The sequence below is a fragment of the Ambystoma mexicanum genome, chromosome 6q (genome assembly GCF_040938575.1).
Source record: "Ambystoma mexicanum isolate Mex_15411 chromosome 6q, UKY_AmexF1_1, whole genome shotgun sequence".
In the NCBI taxonomy this organism is placed as follows: Eukaryota; Metazoa; Chordata; class Amphibia; order Caudata; family Ambystomatidae; genus Ambystoma; species Ambystoma mexicanum.
This window is the reverse complement of record NC_090937.1, coordinates 1,170,219,922-1,170,237,660: the sequence shown is the minus strand read 5'-3', so window position 1 is coordinate 1,170,237,660 and position 17,739 is coordinate 1,170,219,922. Positions and strand designations below refer to the sequence as shown.

At 45.0% G+C, this 17,739-nt stretch overlaps 1 protein-coding gene across 2 annotated transcripts in view; it reads left to right on the top strand.

Annotated features, from left to right (window-relative positions):
• UBE2K (ubiquitin conjugating enzyme E2 K) overlaps positions 1-17,739 on the top strand; it is a 400,326-nt gene that overhangs the window by 253,684 nt on the left and 128,903 nt on the right. The window lies entirely within an intron of this gene.

Below are 17,739 nucleotides of genomic sequence, written 5' to 3'. Positions count from 1 at the left end.
AATTGCCCTGTGAAATTGTAATGGCGGCCCAGGGAAAGTGACTAGGTCATAATGAGTTAGATTGGATTAACATTGAACCGGGGATCAAGGAGTGAGAGAGTCCAGACGCTTGGTGGATTAGCGCTGAAAAACGGCAGTGAATCAAAAAAGTGAGCGGACTAGTTCTTACATATGCCGAACTGAGAAAGAGCTGTATCACTGCAGGCTGTTTGTGCGCATGTGTGTCCTGGAGGACAGTTATTTAACCAGAACGAGGTTAAAGCAAGGCGCGATCGCGCATGTGCACAAGGGCAGTGTCTGAGTGCTAGTGTGCATTCATAGCGCTGGGGCGTCAGTCCAACCAACGTCAATAGTGTATGAACTAGTATTTAGACACAATATAAATACTGGTTGTAGAGAACAGGCATAGTCCTGTATGACAGCAGGTTGTGAGCTGGTCATGAACCCAGGGCTGTACACTGTTTGAAACGAACATGAGCTAGTGTTCTAATAGTTAACACAAACGTAATCTCATCTGGAGATCTTGGGATAAACAATTCTGGTATTTCAGAAAAAGGGGAGACCCAATGATGACTTTGTTGTGAAACATCCAAAACATGAAATGTACAAGCGAGGTAAGCGAGAGTCATCAATATAATCATACCATGAAGGAATATGTAAAAGGTGCGGCTGCAATGTCATAGTTGTAAAGCATCTGAGCATGAAAAATCATGAGAAACACACGCGGGGTAAGAGAGTCATCAATGTAACAATACACGTGATTGGTGCGGTTGCAAAAATGGTACATGTATAAAGGACCGATTTGCGTTTTTTTTTTTTTTTTTTTTGTTTTTTTTTTTTTTTTTTTTTTGGGAAACAATTGGTGCAGACTTGGTGGTTACAGGAAAAAGTATTGCAACAGATTTTACATTCGGCTTAGCTTATCGCATTGATGTGGGATCCTGATCTATTTGTTGAAGATTACAGAAAACGAAGAAACTCACCCGCACAGAATCACATGGCCAACTTATGCTAGAATACCTGAAAGCAGGCGTAATTCCGGAAGGCATACAAGTTAAAAACGTACCTCGTGTCTTCCTAGCCAATCCTCGTTTCATGACCAAATTTAGCAGAGTTGGCAACAAATGTTCCCGCGATTGGGTCATTTTAGTAATCGAGACAGCCGATGAGGAAACTAAGACACAAAACGAAGAACTCAAAACCCTCGAAGACAAAATCAAGAACGATTCTGTGATACCGGAAATCAAAACACATCTGGACAAAATCGAAGAGGAAATAAAGAAATTTCAAAAATTCACAATCGACAAAAAGTTGTGGAAACTGCAAAACGATATTAAGAACTCGAAGGAAGAAAGAACATACCCTTATTTAGTCCCAGGTTTCTATAACCAACTGAATCAACAGGCATCCAGCAATAGACGAAACCACCGGAGACAACAGAGAAAGAAGTTTGTGACATTTTCGAACAGCTCTAACAGCAGCGACTCAGATTCAACAACCATTGGACAAGGCAATCCCCCACAGGCTTCAAGTTTTCAAGGGAGGGGACAACGCGGCAGACCCCACTAGCAAGGCCGACACCCCATGCGCACACGGAATTGGACCCCACGAGCGCAGCAAACATGGTGATCCCTATTTTTAATCTTAGCGATCACACTTTGTCCACAAATGAAATTGAAGTCCTGAGTAAAGGTCTCAGCTTCATCCCGAGCTCCAGCGCTGATTGTTTTAACACAGAGGTCGAAATAAGCAAATTCTTCCGCACAATTCATCTATGCTATTTTTTCAGAGATAGCCCAGAACAAGAAACACCGAAATCCACTGGCCTAAAACCTCCATCAACTTTCACTCCACTTTCCTCGATGATATGCCCAGAGATTTTATCTTTTGAAAATCGCATTCTCCTTGAAATACGCAACATGTTCGATAAACAAACACACTTCAAGAACAACCTTTCGGCACCACAAAGACTGGCACTCAAATCTCTAGAAAAAAACGAGTCTGTTCTCATTAAACCAGCAGACAAGGGCGGTGGTATCGTACTCTGGAGCAACACCCTGTATGACATAGAAGTCACCAGACAATTGTCCAATACCAAATTCTAGACAGATACCCTCTAACCCTACATTCAGGATCCTGCCCGAAATCACAAGTTTGATGGGTCATGCACATGATGAAGGTTGGATAGACGACGAGAAATAATTTCTGGTAAACCAACACCCGATCATCCCTGCTTTCTACCTGCTCGCTAAGATCCACAAAAATCCACTTAATCCACCCGGAAGACCAATCGTGGCAGGCATTGGATCAGTCCTGGAGCCACTATCCATCTACATAGACCACTTCCTAAGGCCTTTCATCTGCAAAATGCCGTCCTATATCCAGGATACCACGGCCATGAGAAACAAACTAGTCACCATACAAGCTGAACCAGAAGACCTACTAGTAACGCTGGATGGTAGTCACTATATACAAGCATCCCACAACTGGAGTGTCTACAAGTACTTAAAACCTATCTAGACAACAGAACATCAGCGGAACCACCTACAGCATTCCTTCTTGAATGCACCCGACTAGCCCTCACGGAGAACTATTTCATCTTCAAACATACTTTTCACCAACAGTGTCACGGACCAGTATGGGGGCTACTTTTGCACCGGATATAGCTAACTTGTTCATGGACGCCTTCGAAAAGAATGCTATCTACAATGAACATAACATTTTCAAAAACTCGATCGGTTGCTGGTTACGATAGATCGACGACGTATTCATGGTCTGGAAAGGGACCGAAGAGAATCTTCACCTGTTCCTACAATGGTTGAACTCACAGAACTGCATTAAATTCACGATAGACCTCAACAAAGACAGAATACCTTTCCTAGACCTTGAAATCTGCAAAAATCAAAATAACGCACTAAGTACCACCTTATATCGTAAACCGACATCCAAAAACACTCTACTCTAGTACTCCAGTTTCCATCCGTCAAGCCTCAGGATGAACCTTCCATACGGCCAGTTTCTACGGATTAGGCGGAATTGTTCTACACTGGTCGAGTATGAATCTAAAAGTAAAGAACTCGCAACCCGCCTAAAGGAACGAGGGTACCCCAGCCACATCGTCCGTCAAGCCAGGAAACGAGTAAAACACACCAATCGAGACTCCTGCCTCACCACAACTAAAAGAGAACAGTCTAACACGAAAATGACCTGCATCATGACTTTCACCCCACTGAGTAATTCAATGAAAGTGGTCCTTAAACACTGGGACAAGCTCTACACTGAGACAAGCTCTACACTGACTCCTTCGCACCAGAGAAACCTAGATTTGCGTTCAAACGTAGCCGCAACCTAAAAGATCGCCTCGTACACACGTACACGGAAGTTGATGTCTCGAGCAGCACACAAGCCACTCTGAAACCTGCCGCCAGTAAAAGGCCATTTCAAGTGTGGCAATTGCTCCGTCTGCACACTGACGCAAAACCTCAAGACAATCGATTTGAAAGGAAACCTGTGGACCCTAAATTCCTTCACCAATTGCAAAACTAAATGGTCCGTCTACATCATCAAATGCCCTTGCGACCTCATCTACGTAGGCAAATCCAAGAGAGAAATCAGACAACGCATCGGTCATGTGTACGCAACCAAGTAGAAGACAAACCCCTAGTGGCACACTTCAAAGCCATGAAACATACCCACAATAATATCTTCTGGACAATACTGCAAACAGTGGGCAACCCCTTTCAAGGGGGTAATAGAGACCTTGCCCTTCTTAAACTTGAGCAAAAAAGGATTTACCGCCTTGACTGTCAGACAAGGCTTGAATATTTCCATCGAATGGAACCTTTTCTTCAACAAATAGATCAGGGTCCCACATCAATGCGATAAGCTAAGCCGAATGTAAAATCTGTTGCAATACTTTTTCCTGTAACCACCAAGTCTGCACCAATTGTTTCCAAAAAAAAAAATCGCAAATCGGTCCTTTATACATGTACCATTTTTGCAACCGCACCAATCACGTGTATTGTTACATCGATGACTCTCTTACCCCGCGTGTGTTTCATGATTTTTCATGTTTTTTCATTCTCGGATGCTTTACAACTATGACATTGCAGCCGCACCTTTTACTTATTCCTTCACGATATGATTATATTGATGACTCTCGCTTACCTCGCTTGTACATTTCATGTTTTGGATGTTTCACAACAAAGTCATCATTGGGTCTCCCCTTTTTCTGAAATACCAGAATTGTTTATCCCAAGGTCTCCAGATGAGATTACGTTTGTGTTAACTATTAGAACACTAGCTCATGTTCGTTTCAAACAGTGTACAGCCCTGGCTTCATGACCAGCTCACACCCTGCTGTCATACATGACTATGCCTGTTCTCTACAACCAGTATTTATTGTGTCTAAATACTAGTTCATACACTATTGACTTTGGTTGGACTGACGCCCCAGCGCTATGCATGCACACTAGCACTCAGACACTGCCCTTGTGCACATGCGCGATCGCACCCTGCTTTAGCCTCGTTCTGGTTAAATAACTGTCCTCCAGGACACACATGCGCACAAACAGCCTGCAGTGATACAGCTCTTTCTCAGTTCGGCATATGTAAGAACTAGTCAGCTCACTTTTTTGATTCACTGCCGTTTTTCAGCGCTAATCCACCAAGCGTCTGGACTCTCTCAATCCTTGATCCCCGGTTCAATGTTAATCCAATCTAACTCATTATGACCTAGTCACGTTCCCTCGGCCGCCATTACAATTTCACAGGGCAATTATAACAGTCCTCCCGAACTCCTGCACCAACCGCACAGTCTATGGCTAAGTTCCTTGCACCTTGGTGCATTTTTAAACACTTTGTGACCCAGTCACGTCTCTTTGGCCGACTTTTGTAAACAACCGCATAAGCACGTTTATCTGCCTTATTTATGCATTCAAACCCCACGAAGGTCATTCATTTAGATGGACCTTACTCGAAAACTAATCACTAACCCACGCACGACAATAGCTTACCTGTACCCCCATCTTTTAATCCAACCGCTAATTACTGTATTGTCATTTTTGACCTCCTTCCAACTAGATTTGGGCATCTGACTTTTCGCAGACTGCCCCGCCATATTAATGAACAGCTGGGCAAACAAGACAACCGCCATGGCGTCTGTTAGGCAGAAACCTGTGCAGTTCCCTTTGGGAACACTGCAAAAGATTTAGGACTACAGGTGTTAGCAGTAAACCCACTTGGTAGCAGTCTGTACCACCCAGATTTACCTGGTAGCTGTGGCTGAGCAGTCAGACTTCTCTCAAGAAGAGTTAGGCAGTATGCAAAGTATACACAATAGGCACTCAGATACAATAATGCAAGCAAACACTGACCAGAGCTTTGGTATCAAAGTATATAATTATTTATTTAAAAACACACTGTTTGAAACACTCCAGCACTCTTATTGTAAAACACTCTAAACACAGTTACTATTATAATATATACAACCCTTGTTCCTTATCAGAGAAGTCTTAGTTAACACCACTTATTTCCATACAGAGGTGAGCGCTTAACTGTAGATGGCACTCCAATAAGTTTATGTAGAAGGGAGGGAAAAAGACAGATTATGGAAAGGTACACCACTCTAAGATTTAGGAACACTATTAGCAAGGCAGAAGAGCAAAAGTCACTTGTGAGCCAAAGTCCATAGGCTGAGCCCACTCTTAGAGAGAGCAGAGCACAAATGCGCCCAAGATCACACAGTTACACTAGGCTTAAAAAGTCTTGCAGAGAGTTCGAAAAGAGTTTAGAGAGGCTCAGAAAAGTTCAGCCAGTGTGTCCCAGGCTAACCCAGGTTCGAAAGCCGGGGGCTAAATCTACCCCGTACAGTCGGTGGCAAGGGAAGCCGGGCGGGACACGGTACCTTAAGTGGGAAGGGTCCTCCAGCGGTGGCAGTTGTTCCTGGCAGCGGGTGCAAGTCTCGTCTTCGTCCAGGGGAAGAGAAGATCTCGACTTGGAGGAAAGATGAAGGTCGTTGCACTGCCAGGGAAGAAACCAGCCGTAGAGTTTTCCGGTTAAAGGTATTACCCTTTAATTTGCGGTTGTGGTAAAACGTGGTATCCCGGTTGCCGGGGTGCTTGGCACAGGCAAGGCGGCCACGAGATACGTCGGGAAGGCGAAAAGACGGTGAAACTGGTTATCCCCACCAGTCAAAGGAAGAAGACTCTCCGGCGGGAGATCTCCTCTGACGTTGGGAAAAGTGGTGAGACGGTCCAGCAGGGCTCCACCGGTGGTGTCGTTGTGGCAGGTCGGCTCAGCTTCTCCCTCGGCGGATTCTTAGGTCCTGTGGCGACTTCTGAAGATCCAGTCCCCAAAGCCCTGCTTTTATGTAGAAAACCCCCATTCCTCAGCCTACCTGTCACTCAAACATGCTAAGTGGTGAGCCGGCCGGCTCACCACTTGGGCCAATCAGGACGGAGTGCGACTTGAGTTGCCTAGGCAACTCAGTCCAGGGTGCCTAAATCCCCCTCCACCCCTCCTAAGTACCCCAGACAGAGTGGCACCACTTTGGAGGGCTTCTGTGGAGAAGCCCGCCAAAAAGTGGAACAAAGGGCTCGGCTTGGGTTGGAGTCACGGAACAGAACAAACGCCATTTTAGAACCGAGTTTTGGCAAAAAATACCAACCGGAGAATTAATATTAATTAAATAAAACTGTGGTATGTTCGAGGCTATCGTAATTAAATAACGATAGTAGCCTCGAACAATGGGAAAATCCCATAGAGAAATATTTGCGGTTGAATATAAAAAGTAGTATCCACTGCCACCAGCCAAAACTCGATCAGGGGGGATGGAGACGTGCCCCCTCGACGAACAGACCCCGGGGCAATCGAATTGCCCCAGCCAGTACGTCCACAATATGATGGTTTGTACTGGTTCTGTTCAGAATTTAAGACTAGTAAAGTCAATGGTGACTTTACAGACCCTGGGAGACAGTAGTCAGTACCAGGGTATGGAGTCTATACTGGGGAGTCACTATGACACCCCTGTATTACTGCACTGAGGGTGCTGTGTAACACACGTTACAAAAACACATGAAGCCCTATGGAGTAAAAGACCCCATAGCCCATTAAACACATCTAGAGTCAAAGAAACGCACTCAAATCATGCCCAAGAGTGAGGGTAAAAGAGTCTCACTCTTAGCAGGAGAAAAAAATAAACCCCAAAAATCCAGCAAAGCTGCTGGGGGACTCACTAGGTTAGGAAATTCAGCCTAAACAAAGAATTCTCCCTAACAGCGTCAACTTACTTGCACATGGTAGGTCGACTCCTTGCAGCTCTACTTTCATTATTTGTCAATTCTTGCATCACCGTATCTAAATGCGTTCTCCATTCTTAAACTATAGGATGACGCCCATCTTACTTAAGTCCGACCACGACTTGATGTCCTGAAGACAGTTCGGTACTACTTTGCAGCGCTGCTCCATTTCATCCAGCCACTGCCCTTTGTAACCTACCAAACCAGAAACACCAATTAAAGTGTCGACAATGTTAATGTATTGTGAATGTAAACAATACATGGCATAGTTTGTCACTATTTATTGATTACTAACCCACCGATATGCAGACTATAAATGTACTTCAAGTATGCATATATTATGTGGCACGGCACATAAAGAATTCTGTTAATATGTCTTCTTGTCAAAATAAATCTTCCTGTTTTTTGAACTCTACAGTGATCTCTTTTTCAAGCTAGTATTCTCCTAGCTCTCCTGCAAGGAGTATTGCGACCCCCCTGTCACGCCTTAGGCCTGGGTAGCCGCTGACTATACTCCTCTATATCTCCATGAGTTTACATACATCCCTCCAGTTATCTGTGATATTCGTCCGTAGGTCAGTCTCCCATTTATTACATAATAGGGCAAATTTTGCCGGTAACGCACCTTTCATAAAACCTTACAACCCAACTACATTCAGAGAGCCTTGGGAGGTAGTAATATAACAAAGGATGGGGTCCTCCTCAGGCTGAACAGGAAAGGAGGGTTTTTCACTCTGACAGTTTTGTCACTCTCTGCCTATAAGAGTTTTGGCAGGCCAGAAGGATGACACAGACTGACTTTCTGTCTCACTGGTACTTTTATTAACTGAAAAACACCTATCATTCCCTATGCTAAGTGTTTCCGTACCTAACAAAAATAATATGCTCGTCAGTGAGAGTCCAGATCATGATCGGGCCACTGTCCAATCTAACCTATTCTACCCCTACCGCTATTATAACAAAATACCCTAATTATGGCTCCTTTCTTCTGTTAGCTGATACTTCCCCAAGTTCCATTCAATAAAGTAGTTTTAAGTATTTCTTGATAACTACTTTTATTAAATCACACAGTTCTACTACTTGGTTCTTCAAGGTTTCAAGTGTCTTTCCTTTGATTACTCTTTTGTTCCTTCTTGTTTCTTGTATTTTTCTTCTACCTCTACTTGTATTTGTCCCTTTCCTTTCATAGAGTAACTGTCCAACAGTTAGAACTTATCCCTGGGCTTCCTGAGTTCTTAATCTTTACTTCAGACTTTGAAATTGAAAACAGGGGCAAAGACCAATCTGTTCTCTCAGTTCGTCACTCTCACAGTATCTCCTATTCGGTAATATCTCAGGGTTGTCCCCTTGATCTCCTGCTTTCTAAATCTTCTAGTAAGGATGATCATTCCACATTAGTGTCTTAACCTGACTGGGGCGAGAATGAGTTTTCCCGTAATAGTTCTCTTTTCCGTCTTGATGTCCTGACTGGGACGAGTTTGAAAGTTCCAGTAACAATTCCTTCTCTTGCTTGAAGATCAAGATCTTATCTGATCTGGACTGGGATGAGTATGAGTGTGCCAGTAATGATTCTCTCCAGTCACCCTCATGTATGTTCTGGGACAATGTGACCAGGACCTTCGATGGGTTGACTACGAGAGGCAACTTGACAAGTGCAGAAGTTGGGACTTTCTTATGCACTCGTCAAGTTGCTTCTCGTAGTTCTTGTGATTTCACACACGGTCCCCGATTTACCGATTTTGTTTGTTCTTTCATTCAACTAAGTGATATAAGCGTTGCTCACGAACCACGTGGTCCATTTTTGCGCAACTTCGGTCACACCATCACTTAGCTCTTGATCTGGGCTAGGACACCTTCGGCTTCTCTTGTCCCTTTTCTTCTCCAAGACCACGCATCAGAGCCCTCAGCTGTATTTCGCCTTTGCACAGGATGCCACGCCTTCAGCTTTCCTTAAGGATACTTAAAAAAGCAAGTTCGTAACTCACAGGTTCTCACCCATCTCCCAGTCTCCGCCTACTAACTTTTATTACGCTTTCCTGGGCCTTTCCCAGCGTAACGTTGCAATCCTTTCTCTGGGTTTGCTTACTTATATGTATTCCTCCACAGGTTTCTTCCCTTGCCTCAGTATCGGGCAATTTTTCCCTTAAAAGAATAATCATTGTATCTTGATGGCAATAACAGATTTTGGTATATTCTTCATACCTTTGTTCACTGAATGTTTGTAGAGGTATGTTGGTGGTGTGTTTCTTAGGGAGTTCCTCATCGAAACGGGAATACTTGTCCCAAAGGCAGAGTCTCTCCAGGTGAGGTCCTGCTTGCCTCTACCCTTAGGGAGGGTGGTATTGTCGCACCTTCACCTCCCAAGCCTCACAGGGAAAGGATCCCCTTTGGGGAGAAGTGACAGATTCCTGTGACTTGTCGGAGTGCAGCCTGAACACAGTCGTCTGTATGCGTGTGGATTGCAAATCAATTGTCAAGAGTCTACCATTGGGGTACATATCGCCCACCACTTTGGACTCAGAACCCAGCCAGCTATGCCGGACTTCCACGTCCATCGTTGATGAAATGCTAGAACACCACAGTGGAATACGCTTAATGTATTGTGTAATAGAGCTTGTTTTCTGGAATATCTTTTGGCATGCTATAGAGTGCTTCTATGCGGGTTAAACATACAAGGTTCAGCGTATTGAGTCCACATTAGTAACGTGGGGATATCGCAGTTGCCTGCCGCACCCCGCTAGATTTTAACATGCAGTTTTTGCTCTGTCCAGAACCAGTATGACGCAAATTGTACCTGCACTGCTAGCCAGTACAATTCCAAATCTGGAGCTTTGAATACACCAGATTCATATGGTTTGGTCAGATATACCTATTTATTACCGCACCAGAGTGCAACAAAAATTTTGATAGTCATGTAGGACTTTAAATTATTTCTTATGAGGCTATATGGCAGCATTCTGATACAAATAAAGTATTCTGGGCAAGATTAACGTTTTTACCAAGTCGATTCTGCCTGCTACTGATATCAGTATTTGTTTCCATTTGTTCAATTTGCAAGCCAATTGCTCCCCAAAGCTCTCCTGAACAGTGCCAAATATGTCCTCACTTCTACAGCCCATCATCGCAAAGTAATAATTTCTGGCATGGTTATTGTGGCCTTCGTGAGTGGAAAGATTTCGGAGTTGGTGTAGTTGACATGCAGACCTGAGAATGACCCATAATGTGTGCCAACTTGTAGTACAGGCCCCAAATTAACACGTGGGTCCTAATAAACGGCAGCACGTCATCAGCAAATAGATTATTTAAAGCGTCCCTTTGGTCTGTACACCTCTGTGCATGTTGTGATCTAACCAGGTGAATGTCAGCAGACAGTTGAGCAATTGTGCTTGCCCCGGCGGTAGGAAGAGTGTATAGCATTTGGAAGCTCTTTTTAAAGTTAGTACTGAATTCGTATTTGCTCTGCTTGGCACAGAAAAAAGGAATCTCCAGGATACTGTCAAATGATTTGTGTGCATCCAGAGACATCTCCACTGCATGCCCCGTAGGGTTAATCTGTGCCGTGATGTTAAGTCTGCAAATATTTAAGTAGTGTAGCGGCCAGAAATAAATCCTTCCTGATCTGAGTGAATGCTGTCCTGCATATGGCAGGAGACGATTGGCTAGCAGCTTTGCATAGATCTTGGTGTCCGTATTTGTAAGACCGAGGGCAGTAGTTTATCGGGCTTAAGCAGCAAAATTATGGTGGCTTCTCATACTGTAGGCGGGAGCACCCTGACGGTTACTAATTTCTCCCACAAACACAGTAAATGCCGTGCAAGTAAATCACAAAATGCTTTATAGAATTTGGCACGAAGGCCATCCGGCCCTGTTGCCTTTCCATTAGGCAGATCCTCTATAGCTTTGGATATCTCTGCTATAAGCGATTGCTCCAGTTCCTTCATAGTTCTTGAGACCTCCATATTGGGGAGCTCATCCAGAAAAGGTTCAATTTTATCAACAGATGTATCATTTTCGGATGTTTATAATGCATCCTAGAATTCTTAAAGAACTCTTAATGACTATGAGGTTATGAACCCCTTCCCCAGCGCAAGTATATAGAAGTGGTATACTCTTATTCACAGCGAAGAATTTTGGATAGATGTCTACTTGGCCGGTCAGCCTCACCATAGCTTCTCAGCGTCTGGCCTCCATAGGTTTTGCTATATAGCGTAATTCCCTGTCAGCATGTGCTCTGATCCCGTCTAAAGCTCCCATACATTATATCTGCTGTAGGGTTGCTGGCATGCAGCATCTCCATATCGCTAGCCAGATCAAACTGTTGTTCAGAGTCTGATATATCCTTCCTAATGGTTCGCAGCACCCAGTTCAGTCGTCATAGCAATATCCCTGATCTACACCTTAAACACCTGCCATAGTGTGCCAATTGTTCCCACTGAACCCTTGTTCCGCTCCAAAAAAAGTTGTATTTGCTCTTGCATCGTGGAATTAAAAACGTTCCTGCAGGGCCTGAAGTTTAAATCTCCAGTGTCTCCTAGTCAGGCCATTCGCATCAGGGAACAGTCGGAGGATCGCCATAGAGAGTGGTCTGAATATGTGCATGGCAGGAAGTCAAGGGCCTGTACCCAAGGAAGGAGTGAAAAATATATGCAGATTAAATCAATCCTAGATAACCGGTCATGTTATGTTAAAGGATTTGTAATGCGCACCTGATACCCGAAGGCTGATGGGCGCAGACTGACAAACACAAAACTACACATGCAGCAGAACTATAAGATGACCGTTGTTACATCTAGCAAGGCTCTAAACAAAGAGTAATGTTTTCAGCTTTTAAAAAAAAAAGTTCTGTTGAGACCAGCTTTCTTATTGAGGGTGGGAGGGCATTCCAGCCGGTGGGAGCCGCTACTTCAAAAGACCCTTGCCTTGTTTTGTTGGCCTTATGCCGAGGTACAATGAGTATATTTGAGTTATCCGATCTCAGTGACCTTCCCTTATCTTTCATGATTATGACTTCCTTCAGGTATGATGGCATTTGACCTACAATACATTTTTGAGTGATCAGAAGGACTGATGAGTAATATGTATGATAGTTCTCAAGGATGGAGGGCTTGCCATACATCAGTGAGTTCCATATCCTGCATCCCCGAGAGCAATGTGAGGGCCACCATAGACAATGGTCTATTGGACACCCGTGTACGATTCAGGTTGAGATTCAGTGTAGTATTCATATCCCTGCACAATATCGTACACACACACTCTGGTATGTGCCACATTTACCAAGAATGGTGCTATAAAAATCAGGATTATTGATGTTGGGCCCGTAACTGTTCACTAGAAGGATTTCAACATTTTGCAGTGACCCGTGTATTATCACATAACTTCCTGAGGGAATCGACTCCCGTTTTAATAAGCGTAAACTGTAATGACTTATGTTTAAGAGCCGTAACCCCCCTCAACTGCATAGAATATGTAGTGAAAAACCTGTGGTTTCTCCAGTTCCAGCAAAGATCAAATTAGCCACAGCATGCGTTTCCTACAACAGTAAGACGTTTGACCTTGTCTATGAACATTCACCAACAGTTTCCTTGCCTTTTATAGGATGAGCCAGGCTATGTATGTTCCAGATAGCCATCACCACATCGGTCAACGTCGTCTACAATGTCTAGCATTTCAAAATAAACAAACCTATGAAAAACATTCCAAAATAGTTGCACTATTCCCACAATGTCAAGTTATACCACACAACTGTTTTTACCGATTTCCATTTGGGCACGAAGCTCCGATGTGCCCTCTCCACAGTGAACTGCATTGATGCCACGCCATCCAGTAATTCCAGTAGCGGTATCTCCACAAAATCTTTCATTTGGCCCTTCGCAGCATTTTCCGGGAACCCGATTATGCAGAAATTATTGCTTCGAGAGCAGGATTCTAGGTAGTCCCATTTGGCCATAGTATGCTTCAAATCCATACCCATCTTGGGGAAACCCTCTTTTATGGTGGTTGTCATCCACTGCCGTGCTTATTCTCCCACCAGCCTGTGATTCTTACTGACTCCTTCTCCCGCTTAGCTTGTAGCGTATTAATATTCACAGTAATATAATCGGGCGTAGTATTTTCTGAAGCAAACCGATCCTGCGTATTATCAAAGAGCTGTATATTGGTCATCCCCTGGTCCATGCCAAGCAGCAACAGTCTCGGAGAGCAGACATATGGCTCTTGTGCACTCATAGACCTCAAATTGAAACCAGCCAAAATGGCGCCAACCAGCAGGGGACTGTCCGCCAAGGGGACTGCAGCATGGATCACCCAGTACCCCACCAGCAAACTGCTATGCCTACCCAGGAATTGAAGCCGCCCCCTCAGCCCTCCCCCTCTACCCCCCAGGTTAGCCGCAACACTATGGGTCAGAACTGTGCTTGCAAACTGCATCGCCGTCAGGCCGCTCCACCTTCGTGCGCAGCGGCTGCTCCATAGTTTCCCTGGCCGGGGCTGCCAGTAGTATCTGGCCTCGAGAAGCAAAGGGGCTGTTCTGTGCCATTCCACTTCCGGCAGAGCACATCTGCCCCACACTCTGCCCCCCCCCCCCCCAATCCTTCAACATTGCTTGCATACTGTGATCGTCCGTCTGGCAGCAGAAATGTACTCCTAAAAGTCCCGGCTGCCACCGATGGGACGTAGCTTCACAAATCCGCGGCCATCTTGCAGGCCACTCGGCAGCACCGCCCGAAGCAAGGACAATTTCTGCTGGTAAATGTTTCCGGTTCAATGCCCCATGGACTGGTAGTCCCAAAAGTGGAGGAAGGGGGCGGGGGACAGACTATGGACTAGGAGTAACAGTCACTACGGTGAGTAAAGTATCATCACTGTTTGTTTTTTGAAACCTTTGTCTCGAGTTTCACTTGAAAGTTGTTCATGGTGTTCACTTCAACACAACTGTGTCTCTTGAGCTTGGTAGATCCAGACATTCCCATGGAATGCCGTTCAATTTCTTTCAGAATAACACCGGCTCAAAGTCTGGGAGGCCTTAAAAGACATTCTCGGGGGAGCAGGCGGGGGGGGGGGTGTTAGATGTATAGCTGAGGAGTCTGGTATTCCAAAGTACCTTATATTAAGTGTTCAAGCTCAAGTGCTGATTTAGCATACACGTGGCAGTGTACTTCATGTGTAGATTTTGGCGGGCTGCAGAACGAGAAGCGAAGTTCCTTGGGACTTGGTTAGGAAATAAGTTGGCAACTCAAGTCACACTCCGTCCCGATTGGCCCAAGTGGTGAGCTGGCCAGCTCACCACTTAGCATGTTTGAGTGACAGCTAGGCTGAATGGGGGTTTTCTGCATAAAAGCAGGGCTTTGGGGACTGGAACTTCAGAAGTCGCCACAGGACCTAAGAATCAGACGAGGGAGAAGCTGAGCCGACCTGCCACGACGACACCACCAGTGGAGCCCTGCTGGACCGTCTCACCACTTTTCCCAACGGCAGAGGAGATCTCCTGCCGGAGAGTCTTCTTCCTTTGACTGGTGGCGATAACCAGTTTCACCGTCTGTTCGCCTTCCCGACGTATCTCGTGGCCGCCTTGCCTGTGCCAAGCACCCTGGCAACCGGGATACCACGTTTTACCACGACCGCGAATTAAAGGGTAATACCTTAAACCGGAAAACTCTGCGGCTGGTTTCTTCCCTGGCAGTGCAACGACCTTCATCTTTCCTCCAAGTCGAGATCTTCTCTTCCCCTGGACGACGACGAGACTTGCACCTGCTGCCAGGAACAACTGCCACCGCTTGAGGATCCTTCCCACTTAAGGTACCGTGTCCCGCCCGGCTTCCCTTGCCACCGACTGTACGGGGTAGATTTAGCCCCCGGCTTTCGAACCTGGGTTAGCCTGGGACACCCTGGCTGAACTTTTTCTGAGCCTCTCTAAACTCTTTTCGAACTCTCTACAAGACTTTTTAAGCCTAGTGTAATTGTGTGATCTTGGGCGCATTTGTGCTCTGCTCTCTCTAAGAGTGGGCTCAGCCTATGGACTTTGGCTCACAAGTGACTTTTGCTCTTCTGCCTTGCTAATAGTGTTCCTAAATCTTAGAGTGGTGTACCTTTCCATAACCTGTCTTTTTCCCTCCCTTCTTCATAAACTTATTGGAGTGCCATCTACAGTTAAGCGCTCACCTCTGTATGGAAATAAGTGGTGTTAACTAAGACTTCTCTGATAAGGAACAAGGGTTGTATCTATTATAATAGTTACTGTGTTTAGAGTGTTTTACAATAAGAGTGCTGGAGTGTTTCAAACAGTGTGTTTTTAAATAAATAATTATATACTTTGATACCAAATCTCTGGTCAGTGTTTGCTTGTATTATTGTATCGGAGTGCCTATTGTGTATACTTTGCATACTGCCTAACTCTTCTTGAGAGAAGTCTGACTGCTCAGCCACACCTACCAGGTAAATCTGGGTGGTACAGACTGCTACCAAGTGGGTTTACTGCTAACACCTGTAGTCCTAAATCTTTTGCAGTGGTCCCAAAGGGAACTGCACAGGTTTCTGCCTAACCGCGTGAGCCGCTGCCTCACCTTGGGCAACATCACTTCTGTCATGAGCTGATTCATATGAGCCCAAGCCAGAGTATAGAACTATGTAACAGTGAGCCTCTCCTCAATGAACCATTGTGGTGTCTTTAATGCTAGGGAAATCCTTAGCTATGTTTCGTAAATCGCCCGTTGTCCACGTGACATCACAGTAAGCAGGCATGGTCCTTTTTCCCCCTCTGCTAGCCTTCCTGTTACCTGAAGGATCATAGCATCTCTCACATATTGTTTCTTGTAACTGACCGAGTGTAAGAGACAGGTATGTGGCCTGTGTGGGGGGGCCCCAGAGAAACCTGAAGCAGTAGGGCCAGGTTGCACTTGATCTGATATCCTCTGCTGTCTCATTTTCCTGTCCAGTGTCTGGCTACTATTTGGGAGCACATCAGCTTAGTCAGTCCTACTGCTCCTTTGGTGTGCAAGAACTTGTGTCCCTGCAATCTGTCATTTGTGTCCTTCACTCACCTTATCTTGGACTCACCTTTAACTTTTTGCTTCTCCAATGCCTGTCTCAACACCCCTAGATTGTGAAAGATGAAGATCCCTTCTACTGGAAACGAGTATGCCGGTTACCCTGTGTGACCGCCCTTGTACCATACACTCTGACTCCACTCATTTGCGATCCTGAAAAGGGTGGGGGAGGGGGATTTGCAGAGACTCTGCGGGGTGGACCTGATAAAGGCTAAAGGCCGCACCTCCATTCTCTCTCTCCTTTACCTATTTATGCGGTGGGCTGTCTACATCATCTTCCTTTTTCCAGGTTTATCCCCTGAATATTAATAAACTGAAACGGGCCGAAGGGCTCTTAAATGGATCAAACCCTGAAGACGTACAGAATATATTAAAAACCACCAGATCCACCACTGGTTCTTATCAGGACCAGCCTATTTAAATTACCACTGCCATTATTTTGCCAGATCTATCTCAGGCTAGAAATAAAATGTTTGTCAATACCGCAGTCATACAACAGGCTTAAAGGAGTACAACAAAATTCCCAGTCCAAAACTGCCACCCCCAAAACCAATCGCCCTGTTTCACCCTCCTAGCAAGCGCTCTTCTCCCCTGAGCGGCTCATGCAAGTGCGGAACTTAAGGGTAACCATTTAAAGTATTTAACCATGACTCTTTACTTTCAGTCATGCACATACTGTCGTTTGAGGGGGTTGTCTGCAAGAATGGTGATGCACCTGTGTTGTGCGACAGGTCCGAGTCACTGCACCAACTATTGGAGTAATCATTCTTAACTCTTTATAGATGATGGTAAAAAGAAAAGGCAATTTATTACTGACATCTCGCCTATTAAACCATTCCCTCCTGACTAACTTGAACTGCCCTACATACTCGTCGTTTGTATAAATAACTGGCCACATGACCATCGAATTATCCAGTAGGTTTGTCTAGGCCTTCCAGTTCGGTATTCCCACCTTAAACAAAAGAAGCATTCATAAAAATGGCAGTCCTTCCTCACTACTTAAGACAAAACTTAAGTGTGGCAATAATAAATTCGGCTCACAGTGGCTGTTTTGGAGAACTTCCGGTCTCGCCTCCTCTCCTGTGGGACATATTAGGCATCTGCCTCCATGGCCAATTCCAGTCCTTCTGCACAACTGTTTAATCTGACCTGTGCATATGTGATCTATGGGCCTTAGTTCAGCGGCCTTGCTCCAGTAACCCCAAAGACTGCAGATGTGGACACAAATGACTTCTATGACCTTGATTTAGAATGTTTGGGTCCTGTCAAACAGATTAGTAAGCAAACAATGACTGCTTTGTGCTGCTTGCACTCCCTCTGGCAGAGTTGCTTATTTTTTCATGAGGAAGTATACTTGCTTTTTTGCAACTTGATTGAGTTTTCGTTTTTTCTATGTAAAG